This window comes from Equus quagga, chromosome 14 (assembly GCF_021613505.1).
Source record: "Equus quagga isolate Etosha38 chromosome 14, UCLA_HA_Equagga_1.0, whole genome shotgun sequence".
Taxonomy (NCBI): Eukaryota; Metazoa; Chordata; class Mammalia; order Perissodactyla; family Equidae; genus Equus; species Equus quagga.
In genome coordinates this window covers 24,038,168-24,048,796 of record NC_060280.1, presented here as the reverse complement: position 1 = coordinate 24,048,796, position 10,629 = coordinate 24,038,168, and the positions used below count along the sequence as shown (strand labels likewise).

At 43.5% G+C, this 10,629-nt stretch overlaps 1 pseudogene; it reads right to left on the bottom strand.

The window, feature by feature from the left end:
• Positions 1 to 8,550: 8,550 nt before the first annotated feature.
• LOC124251791 (glutathione S-transferase C-terminal domain-containing protein-like) lies at positions 8,551 to 9,970 on the bottom strand (annotated as a pseudogene).
• Between the last annotated feature and the right edge of the window lie 659 nt (positions 9,971 to 10,629).

Sequence of the window (10,629 nt, the reverse complement as noted above, 5' to 3'; positions counted from 1 at the left end):
CCTTGGAGTTGGTCTTTCTACATTGATATAGTTTGGAGATCTATTGGTCTCTGTCACATGGATTTCCAGCTCTTTCCCCACATTTTGTAAGTTCTGAGCTATTATTTCTTTGAACAAGCTTTCTGCTCCATTCTTCTTCTCTTCTCACTCTTGGATAACTATAATTCTTATGTTTCATTTCCCTAATTGAGTTGTGTATTTCTCAGAGAGTTTCTTCATTTCTTCCTAGTCTTAGATCTCTCTCCTCCTCTATCTGAAGCCTTTCTATATTTCTGGCCTCCATACTGCTAATTCTGTTCTGCATAACATCAGCTCTACTGTTCAGAGAGTCCAGATTTTTTAAAACTCATTCATTGTGTTTTTTATCTCCAACATTTCTGACTGATTCTTTATAGTTTCAAGCTGTTTTGTGAAGTAACTCCTGAACTCATTGAATTGTCTTTGTATATTCTCTTTTAACTTCTTGAGTTTTTTAAGGATAACTATTTTGACTTCTTTGCCATTTAGGTTATAGACTTCTGTGTCTTCAGGATTCATTTCTGGGTACTTGTCATTTTCCTTCTGTTCTGGAGATTTAATAAATTCTTCATGCTGCTTGATGAAGTGGATTTGTGCCTCCACATAGAGACAGAATTTGGTCAGAGCTTCCACTTGCTGTCATTTGGGAGAGGAGGCAGGAGCTATGTAACCTGCACCAACCAGGATCCCCATCAGCTGTGCATATCTGAGCCAGGGCTTCTCCTTGAGAAAGCAGCAGCCCTGTGGGGTCTCCCACCAACTGTAGGAACAATAACATGGGTGTCCTGAGCTATTGCTGCCTACTCTTACAGACCAATCTAAAAATGCCCACCCCCCCTTCTGGACCACAGTGCTGTTATGGGCTTTCGTGGCAGCAGGGAACTTGTGCTACAAGACTCACAGCTCTGCCACAATCTGTTCTTAGGTTATATGAGCTTATGTACTTGGTGTATGGGGCCTCGCAGCTGGGTTTAAGCCATTGCCACTCCCTGGGAACATGATGGAATTTCGGGCTCTCCCCCTAGTTAAGAGAGTGATCACATGGGGCCTCAGAGTTGTTTACACCTGCTTCCACAGGCCCAGAAGTCATACTCCTTCCTTCAGGGATGCTACGTTACTGTGGACATTAGAGGCTGCTGGGTGCACTTTCGCCTGGGCTCCAACTACACCCCCATCTGCTCCTAGGTTACACCAGCCTGCTCCCACAGTCCCATTGGGCTGTACTTTTCCCTTTGGGACCACAGCAGAACAATGGGCATTTAAGGCAGCTGGGGGTTTGTTCAACCTTACTTGTAGCTGGGCCATGGTCTGCTCTAAGGTTGCAGACTTTGTTCTTGGTAGGCAGGGTCTCCCCACTGGTCCAAGCCCGAGTCATGCCCTGGGGCTGTGGTGGGACTGTGGGCTTACCCACTGAACCAAAGAGCAATCACGGGGGGCTCAGGGCTCTGTTACCTGTTTCTATACTTGTGCCAAGATGCATGCCCACCCTTGGAGCTACAGCAGTGCTATGAACACTTCTGCCATGAGAGCAGTCACTCATGGGTACTTGACTGTCTGAGGGCTGGAGAGTTCTCACCTATCTCTGCCACTGCTCCTGGGGTAGTCCATCCACCTTCTTATGTATACAAGCATGGGTATCTCAACTGTCCTGAGGTGCTACATGGGTCTCCTTCATTGATCAATCAATGCCCATTTAATTGTAGTTCAAATGGAGAGAGACAAAGAGAACTGCTTGCTCCCTCATATTGCTCTCACATTTGCTTTTCACTGATGGTGTGGAAAGGACCAAATGTTTTCCAAAGGAAATGGGGAAAAGTGGACAAGTTTTGGAGATGAGAGTGTTACTCAGTGAAAGATTACACTGGAACAGCACCATCTATCAAGTTCCATATTCTCACCTTTCTCCTAGTTGCTTGGTAAATTGGAAATGACATGGTTTTACCACAATTAGTCCCTGTAAGTCTTCCTCTTCTGGCCTGCCTAGATAAGGAGCAAAACTGGTAATTAACTGATGCAATTCTAATATTCAATAACTTTGTGGAAATATTTTGTCAATAGGCTATTACTGAAGAAACTCTTTTTAATTTTATTTTTACCATTCACCATGACAGCCACTTTACTCACTGTGCCAGCTCAAGTTTACAGGGCTTTATAACTGATTATCTTTTACATCACACTCTGTATTACAAGACTTCAGGCGCCAGCCCTTGCTAGATCATTTGTTTATCCCAAGAGATTTCCTTAGTATCTGAATATAGGATATGCTTAACTAATAATTATAGGATTGAATTGAAATTCTGAATATTCAGGCAAGCCGTAGAATTCATCTTTGAATTTGACATCCTTCTTATTCTAATATTCTTGCTGGAGTAAACTGTGATAGGATAAGGATGGAGTGATTGGGTGTCTAGCTGGTAAAGGCCCCAGAATACACTGAAACTTGAGTCTCCAATGGATCCTACCTGGTGCCCCCCTAATGTTACTCTTCTTGAGTTGCTCTTCTGCTTCTAAGAACTTAACTTTGACTTCTCATGCAGCTCCTGTGGGAGAACTGCTCTGTGGAGAGCAGGCATCTGCCTTGATGAGAGAATCTTGACCACAGCTGCACCTGATCTTCACTTACTCAAGACTCCATCACTTCTCCTGAAGGTCTATAAGGAAGTTAGTGAGGGCAAAGGTCAAGAGGCTTTGGGAGGATCAGATTGAGTGTGTTTGGATGAGTTTAATTTGTGGTTGTGAAGTTGCTATGAAATAACAAAAAGAACCAGCTCGTAAGTTTTCTGCTCAGGTGGCAGAAGAAGTGACATTGAGTCCTGGGGAGGAGTGACCTTTAAAAATGAGAGTTTTAGGGCTGGCCCGATCAGACAGAAGTTAATTGTGCACGTTCCGCTTTGGCAGCCCTGGATTCACCAGTTCAGATCCAGCGTGCGGACATGCCATGGCTTGTCATTCCATTCTGTGGCAGGCTTCCCACATATAAAGTAGAGGAAGATGGGTACAGATGTTAGCTCAGGGCTAGTCTTCCTCAGCAAAAAGAGGAGGACTGGCGACAGAAGTTACCTCAGGGCTAATCTTCCTAAAACAAAAATAAAGAAATAGAAAATAAATAAAAAAGAGAGGTTTATAAAAACAAAAATCTCTGTTTGCTTCTTGTAGGAATCATTATTTGTCCATACTGTTACTCTCATGTTCTTCCTATTTTTTAGTTTTGGCGTTCTACCCTACCAAGGTAAGCCAGAATAGTATTTTATTTCAGATGCAGAAAACTGCTTCCTCCTTTCCTTCAGAGAAGCCTGTGACAGGGAACACGACTCTACCTCTTCATAATCACCCAAGCTACCAGTGAGAGCAAGGAGAGATGAGACCTCTTATCTGGACTCATCATGGAGGGAAGAGATCTTAGGGGCTCTGCCAGGATAAGACCTTCTTGAAGATAATCTTTTCTACTACTAGTCCTGGTAAGTTCTAGCAAGGTGTTCACAATCTTCCTGATAAATTACCAGCCCTTTGGTCAGCCTGATAAGACAGGCTGGATGATCAGATGCTTTCCATCTCCACAACTCCTCTCTGGTCACTTGTCTCTCTGGAGTTCCAGGCATAAGGAATTTGTTCTCCACTGAGGGCCATGGTTTATTCTTACTTCAGTAGTGTCCCATGACTTTCTGGTGAGGGGTCTTGCTTTAGAATTTGTTCTTCATCTTAGAAAGACCTGGACAAGATTATATATGTTAATTGTCTACTCAGTCACTAGTACAGGGCCAAATAAGGAGGAGGAAATGAGTTTAAATAAATGTTAATATGTTTGATTAAATTCACAAGAAAAACATACAACTGTGGAAAAATTTACATTAATATCTACTGATCTTACATTTAACAACAAGTACCTAGAAAAGATTACAGGGCTCAGGGGAGAGAAAGTAAACAAAAAGAGTAATGTAGTATGCAAAAAGATGAAACTCACTATGGCACAAAACAACACAACAAAGAGACAATAATAACAATAAACCAAATGGGTGATAATGGGACAAAAGGTCTATGTGCCCTGGGAAAGATCTTTACAATTTTAAATAGATTTCAGGATAGGTCTCACTGTGGGAAGGTGACTTAAAGAGTCTTCAACAAAATGATGTGTACAAAATATATTTCTATCCAGAGTGATTAAGGAACATAAAGGCAGCCAGTGTGGGTTGAGGAGGAGGAGGAGGAGATGGGGAGAGAAGAATGAGGCCATAGCAGGGATGTGTAATGTGCACCTCAGTAGTCCATGATAAAGATGGACTCACACTGAATGACATGCCTTTGAGCAGAGATGTGACAAGATTGATGTATATGTTTAAAAATCATTCTGGCTGTTGATGTGAACAGTGATGAGACATTACTGTGTGACCCCAATGGCAGAATTGGGGAGATTGGTGTGGAAACTGTTCCTGGAATATAGTTAAAAGACTTCATTGCATGAGACCTAATTTGAAGAGGATGGTATATGGACTATACTGAGGTTAGCTATATGAAGATAGCCTCTCTTACCAAATGACTTGTTTGAAACTAATTTCCCTGGGAGCTAGAGTGTTTAGGGACACAGTCATTAATGTGGGGCAGAATAAACCCTACATGTTAAGGGATGGTTGAAGAGGGATCTCTCAGCACAGAGGAATGGGGGAGGAGTTGCAATGTTTCTGACTTTCCTCAGGTCTCCTGATGTCAAGAACAGATCCACCTTCCCATTGACAGTTCTTGACAGAGTAACAGGAGAAGTTTCAAGGATGTTGGATAAACACCTCACAGGACATTTTATCTGCATTGTGGATACCCTTTCATTTTTGTTGCCCTAACTATACAGATTCAGAAAGCCTTGGTGCAGACTAACCGGATGGAGTGAGATAAGGAACCTCAGGACCTAGTTGGTCCTTACCTTACTATAAAAATTCCTAAATTGTACTATTTCCAAAGGGGAAGATATATTTTGTCTCTGTGTCTGTCTGTGTGTCTTTTATAAGAGAAGAATCTCAATGGTGTAATACTTCTTCAATGACAGAATAAAAGTGAATGAACAAAGGAAAAAAAGGACTTGTGTCATTTTCAAGGGAGCCATAAGAATTACCACAAATGTGTGGCTTAAATAAAATTTATGTTCTCATGATTCTGGAGGCTAGAAATACAGGACAAAAGGTGTGGGCCTGATTGCTTCGTTCTGAGAGTTGAGTGGGTAGGATCTGTTCCTTGTCTTTCTGCTAGCTTACGGTGCTTTGCTAAAAATCTTTAGTATTCCTCAATTTGTAGATGAATCACCCTGATCTCTGCTTGTGTCTTCACATGGGTTATCCATGTGTGCACGTCTATCTCTGTCCTAATTTTCCCTTTTTATAAAGACACAGTCATGTAGAATTTAGGCCCACCATAATGACTTCATTTTAACTTGATCATCTTCAAAGACATGATTTCAGAATAAAGCTCCATAATCACACTCTTGGGATTAGGACTTCAACATCTTTTTGGGGAGCACAATTCAACCTGGGCTAGCACACAGTGTGTTGAAACAGGATAGACTTTCTCTCCCCACTCTATGACCTCTCTTATTTATTGAGATTTCTCTCCCATGACTGACAGGTGCCTCATTTGAATTTATGTTCCTCAGATCTCTGCCATGTGTGTGATCCTATGTGTATACGAGCATTCTTTTCCTCCAAGAAACATACACATTTAGGGGCCTATCAACATACTTTCCTTGTGTGCAGGCCAAGAAAAAAAGTCCCTACATCTACAATGACAAGGCTCCCACAACCACCCAGTTCGTGTTGATCTCTGCATTTCTACATCCCCATAGCACTGGGTATCAATGGAGTACTTGCTAACTTTACCTCTGTCTGTCTTTGTGAAAATCTGTGCAGTAGTGGAGAGAAATCTAAAGGAGGATCCTGAGGATGGTAAGTTCACCCCAACTCTTAACTATTGTAATAAAATGATCTATATAAATACAATGACTTGTAAGTCATTCTCTTACAATCAATAGATTCATTTAGAATCAACTAGTCGTTGATTCTATTTATATATCTGAAAAAAGGGAGTACTCTTATTTGTCAAGGATGTTTGTGTGAGGAATACATGGGTAAAAGTGATTTCTAAATTATAACTATTATAAAAGTGTTACTGATAAATTTCCTGCCTATAATGGTCCATGCAGTTTCCTTGGGTGTCTCTGTGGAATGACTTTTAGGCAGGAGAAGGCTCTGTGTGTGTAGGTAAACATTTCTTGGATATTGGAAAACTGTTAATTGATGGAACCAAAAAAATGAGAAGCTAATGAGAAAGGTCTAATCATCTATGGAGAGATGAGAAGGTTCTAGCTTTCCGCATTCATCAGACATTGTGTTCCTCTGTATGATGTGCTGTGTCAGGTCCTGAGGATACATACTGAACAAAACCATGCCTGATCCTTGCATAGATTATTTTTTAGAAAGAACAGATAGATGTTTAAAGAAAGATGTTATATATTCTGTAGTAAAAAAAAAAAGAGAGAGAGAGACAGATGGCAAATATACAGCAAACAATAGTATCAGTAGTTTTGCTATAGGTGAGTTAGAGCAGTTTTTTCTGATAAGTGGACTTGTAAGAGGAGACTGAAAGAAACATGAGAGTGAATCATGCTGATATCGGGGGAGGATCCTTCCATGCAGAGCAACAACCAAGTGCAAACGCTCTGAGAGAGCAGTGGGTACTGTTCTTTTAACACTGAGGATGTGTTTTTGTGATGGGAAAGAAATGAAGGATAAATATACCTTAATAGGAGTATACCAACTGAAGGCATTAAGACTCAAAAGATCATGTATTATGATTCCTTTTTATGAGTAGATGTGAAAATGCCAATCTAGGAGATTAGTGTTTGCCTGAGACTCAGGTTCAGAATGGGAGTGATTGCTCATGAAATTGAGTCTGTTTTCAAGTGATGGAAATGTTCTAAAATGGCATTGTGATGATAGTTATACAGTTTCATAAATTGACTAGAAATTTCTGTATTGTATTCTTGAAATTAATGCATTTGATGTAAATATAACTCAATAAAACTGTTTTTAAAAAGTGAGTCATATCAGGGATAGGATCATTCCATGCAGAGAGAAGAGCAAGTGCAAAGGCCCAGGGGTTACAGTGAGTTTAGTGTATCTAACACTGACCATATGTTTTGGGGTGGGGAAGAAAAGGCAGACATAGGAGTGTACAAGGTTCTTGGAAGGAAAGGCCTCAATTTGTCCTTCTCTCCAGTAGGAGAAGAGAAACTAGCAGTCACTCCACTGATGGGGTGATATTTGTCAACAACATAAACTATGAGTAAAGTGTTTGAAATGATGACAAAGAAGCCTGTCAATTGTCACTGACCTACTCCTCTTGTCTCTCTCTTTTCCCTTCTTTACTGAATAGTAATGTTTTGTACTGTTCTAAATCTCTTCTCAATCAATGTCCTTTATATTCCTCTCCTTCTTATCCTGCCCTCTTCAACATTCTCAGCCCCACAGGAGACTGTGATCAAAAAGAACCTTAGGTGTCAGAACAGGAAGAAGTGAGGGGAGCATTGCAATGGATTTGTCAGTACAGGTAATTCTACAGAAGGAGGTGACCTTCCCATCTTCCTGGAGCTCCTGACAGAACCCCTGAGCCTGAACTGTGGCCAAAGCTTCTGCCAAGCCTGTATCACTGCAAAAAAGAAGGAGTCAGTGATCTGCCCAGGATTGGAATGCAGCTGTCCTGTGTGCCAGAGCAGACACCAGCCTGGGAACCTCCGACCTAATCTGCACCTGGCCACCACAGTGGAGAGAGTCAGGGAGGTGAGAACAAGCCCACACCAGTGGCAGAAGGGAGCTCTCTGTGAGAACCATGGAGAAAAACTCCATTTGTTCTGTAAGGAGTGTGAGAAGGCCATTTGCAAGCTTTGTGTGATGTCTCCGGAGCACAATAGTCACCAAATTTGCTTCATGGAGGAGGCGGTCATGGAAATTCAGGTAGGCCCCAGGGTGGGAAGAAAGGGAAACATTGTAATTAAAGTGATATGTTCATTTTTTTTGTCCTACTTCATTACCCTTGTCATCATAGGACTGAGCCCTGAAAACTTTCCATACCCTTTGCTCAACTCTAAGGCTTGAAGGACATTTCTTTTCTTTCATTCATTTGCTGCATGAATAAGCCTAGACTACAAACTCTTAGCAAAGAGAATTTGGATGAGTGAAGAATTTCTTCCCAAATTAAGTTCTGATTTTCCCTCTGAGCACAAATATTTTTTTGGAACATGGTTGTTTAGATGTGCGAAAAGTGTCAATGAGAGGAAAGGACTTCCATGGCTTCAAGATCAGTTCTTCTAGAGAAAGAGAGATGCAGGCTATACTTGATGAAGGGATGGTAACTTGCATCTCCCAGGGTTAAGGAACACACTTACCTCATCAGGTTTTTGTCTACATCCTAGATTCTTCCAGCCAGGTGTATTTTTGTGAACTTCCGACTCTTCTGAGATGAGACTGATTTATTCTGTGTTCATTAGGTGCTGAGAAAGCTCATAACTTGACTCTGATTCTGTCCCCAGGCCTGGCCTGATGTGTCACCACGTAGACGAGGTTGCTTAACTCCTGCTGCTTCCTCAGCGCTCGGTCACTGGACGTCTTCCCATCTTTTGGGCTCACTGCTGCAGGAAGTCTATTCCAGTCAAGGGTCCAAGCAGAGCAAGGGTAGGGAGAAAACATCACTTCAATGCCCTTTTCCATTAACTTGGTCTTAGTGGGTCTTGGGCCCACTAAACATAAACGAAGGGTCGCTGTGCTCCTCTGCTCCTGGGCCTTGTTGAATTTTGGATGCTGTTCGCTGGAGGTGGTCGGCAACTCTGGTAAGTGGAGAAACTAGATCCCACGGCGAGAAGCTGCTGTTCTCACTCCTGGCACCTCCTGAGCCCTCTGGTACCAGGCAGCCAGCAGCAGAAATTCTACCAGCCTTTCAGAAAGCTTCTCGAGGATAATTACCAAAAAGTGATGGCTGCAGGGCAGAAGTACGAGGTCTACCCAGGTGAAGCACAGGCCCTCTGCAAACAGGTGCTCCAGGAGCAGAAGCGCGCAGGTGCCTGCTCGTATGATGTGTGCAGGCTCCCTGTTGGGAGCAGCTGGGTGCTCCTGTACCGTGAGCTTTGAGAAGGCCACTTGCAGCTCCAGGCTGCGGGATGAACAGTCTTGGTCCTCAGATGTTTCCTGTCTACAGGCCTTCAATTTCTCCTAGGCAAGAGCAGGCACCACTGCAGCAGCCTTCTGCTGCTTCAGCTTTTGCTCACGGAGTTTGTCATCGTTGCGCACTCTAACAGGCTCGCTGAGCTTTTTCTCTAGCTGTAGTACTTCTGTGGGGATAGCTGCGTGCAGGTCACAAGACTCTTTGACAAAATTCTCAATAGCTAAAGGGATGGTAAGTTCACATAGCCTGGTCTACTGACTAACTTCAACACAGGGCTTCAAACAAGTCTTCTTAAAATCCAGCAGCTCCAAGATCCCCTTCTTTGAGGGCTCTGCGTCATATGCTTTCTGGACGATGTGTCTCAGCACAACAGCGAGCCCTGCTCTGTAGAAACTGTCTGGTCCTTCTACCACTGCAGGTAAACAGCAATTCTGGACTATCTGTGGAAGCTCTTGCCTCGAGATAATCTGGATTTGAACATGCTGGGACAATACATTTTTAAGTAGTGAAGTATCTGCACTTTTTCCAGTGAGGACTAAGGAAATCTCAAAGCTTTTTGCAGTCGCAGTATGATAACAAAAATAAAGTTACAGATGTGTGAAGAGGAAAGATACATCATTCTACTTGGTGAGAAAAATCCAGGTACAGGTATTCTTCTGTAAGATTTTTCTTAATGCCTTTCATTTTATTCTTGCATTGGGTCACCTGTAGTTGTCTGGGGATAACAGCCTGCGAAGATCTGACAACGCTGGTCTTCCCAAAGTGCTTCTGTGACTCCACAGTTTTGTGATTCCACAATATAATAACTGGGATGATATATTCATTCACTCATGAGTAATGCATTGTCCTGGTCCTGGCGGCCACGCCCGGCGCAGGCCTCCAGCTCCGCCTCCCAAGTCTCAGCCCACCGGCCACTCGCCACCAGCCAGACCGCCGGAGGGACGCCGGGACGCGGACCCGGAGCAGGCGCGCCGGCCGAAATTCATAATCCGGCGCGCCGGAAGGACAGCTTGTGTCACTTCCTGCCGTCACGCAGCCACAACGCTCTCCCGCGCCGGGCCGCGGGAACTTTTGTGCTTCCGCTGAGGGCCCGCGGTGGCCGGGCCGATTGTGATTGGCCGGCAGGAGCGGGCGGCGGCGGCGGCGGGGCGGTGAGTGCTGGGCCTGCGCGGCGGGCTGGCGGCGGAGCGTCTGTGGAGCATGGAGAGGTGGGCGGACCGAGCCGCCCTGGGCGGCCCGCGCGGGCCCCGGGAGCGACCGTTCGCAGTGTTCTTGCAGGCCCCTCGTTCATTTATTTTAGCAACTTTATTCATGTATATTACAATTCGTTCATTTAAAGTGTATAATTCAGTGATGTTTGGTATTTTCCATTCTTAAAATATTAAAACAATTGTGATAAAACATGTAACATAAAAT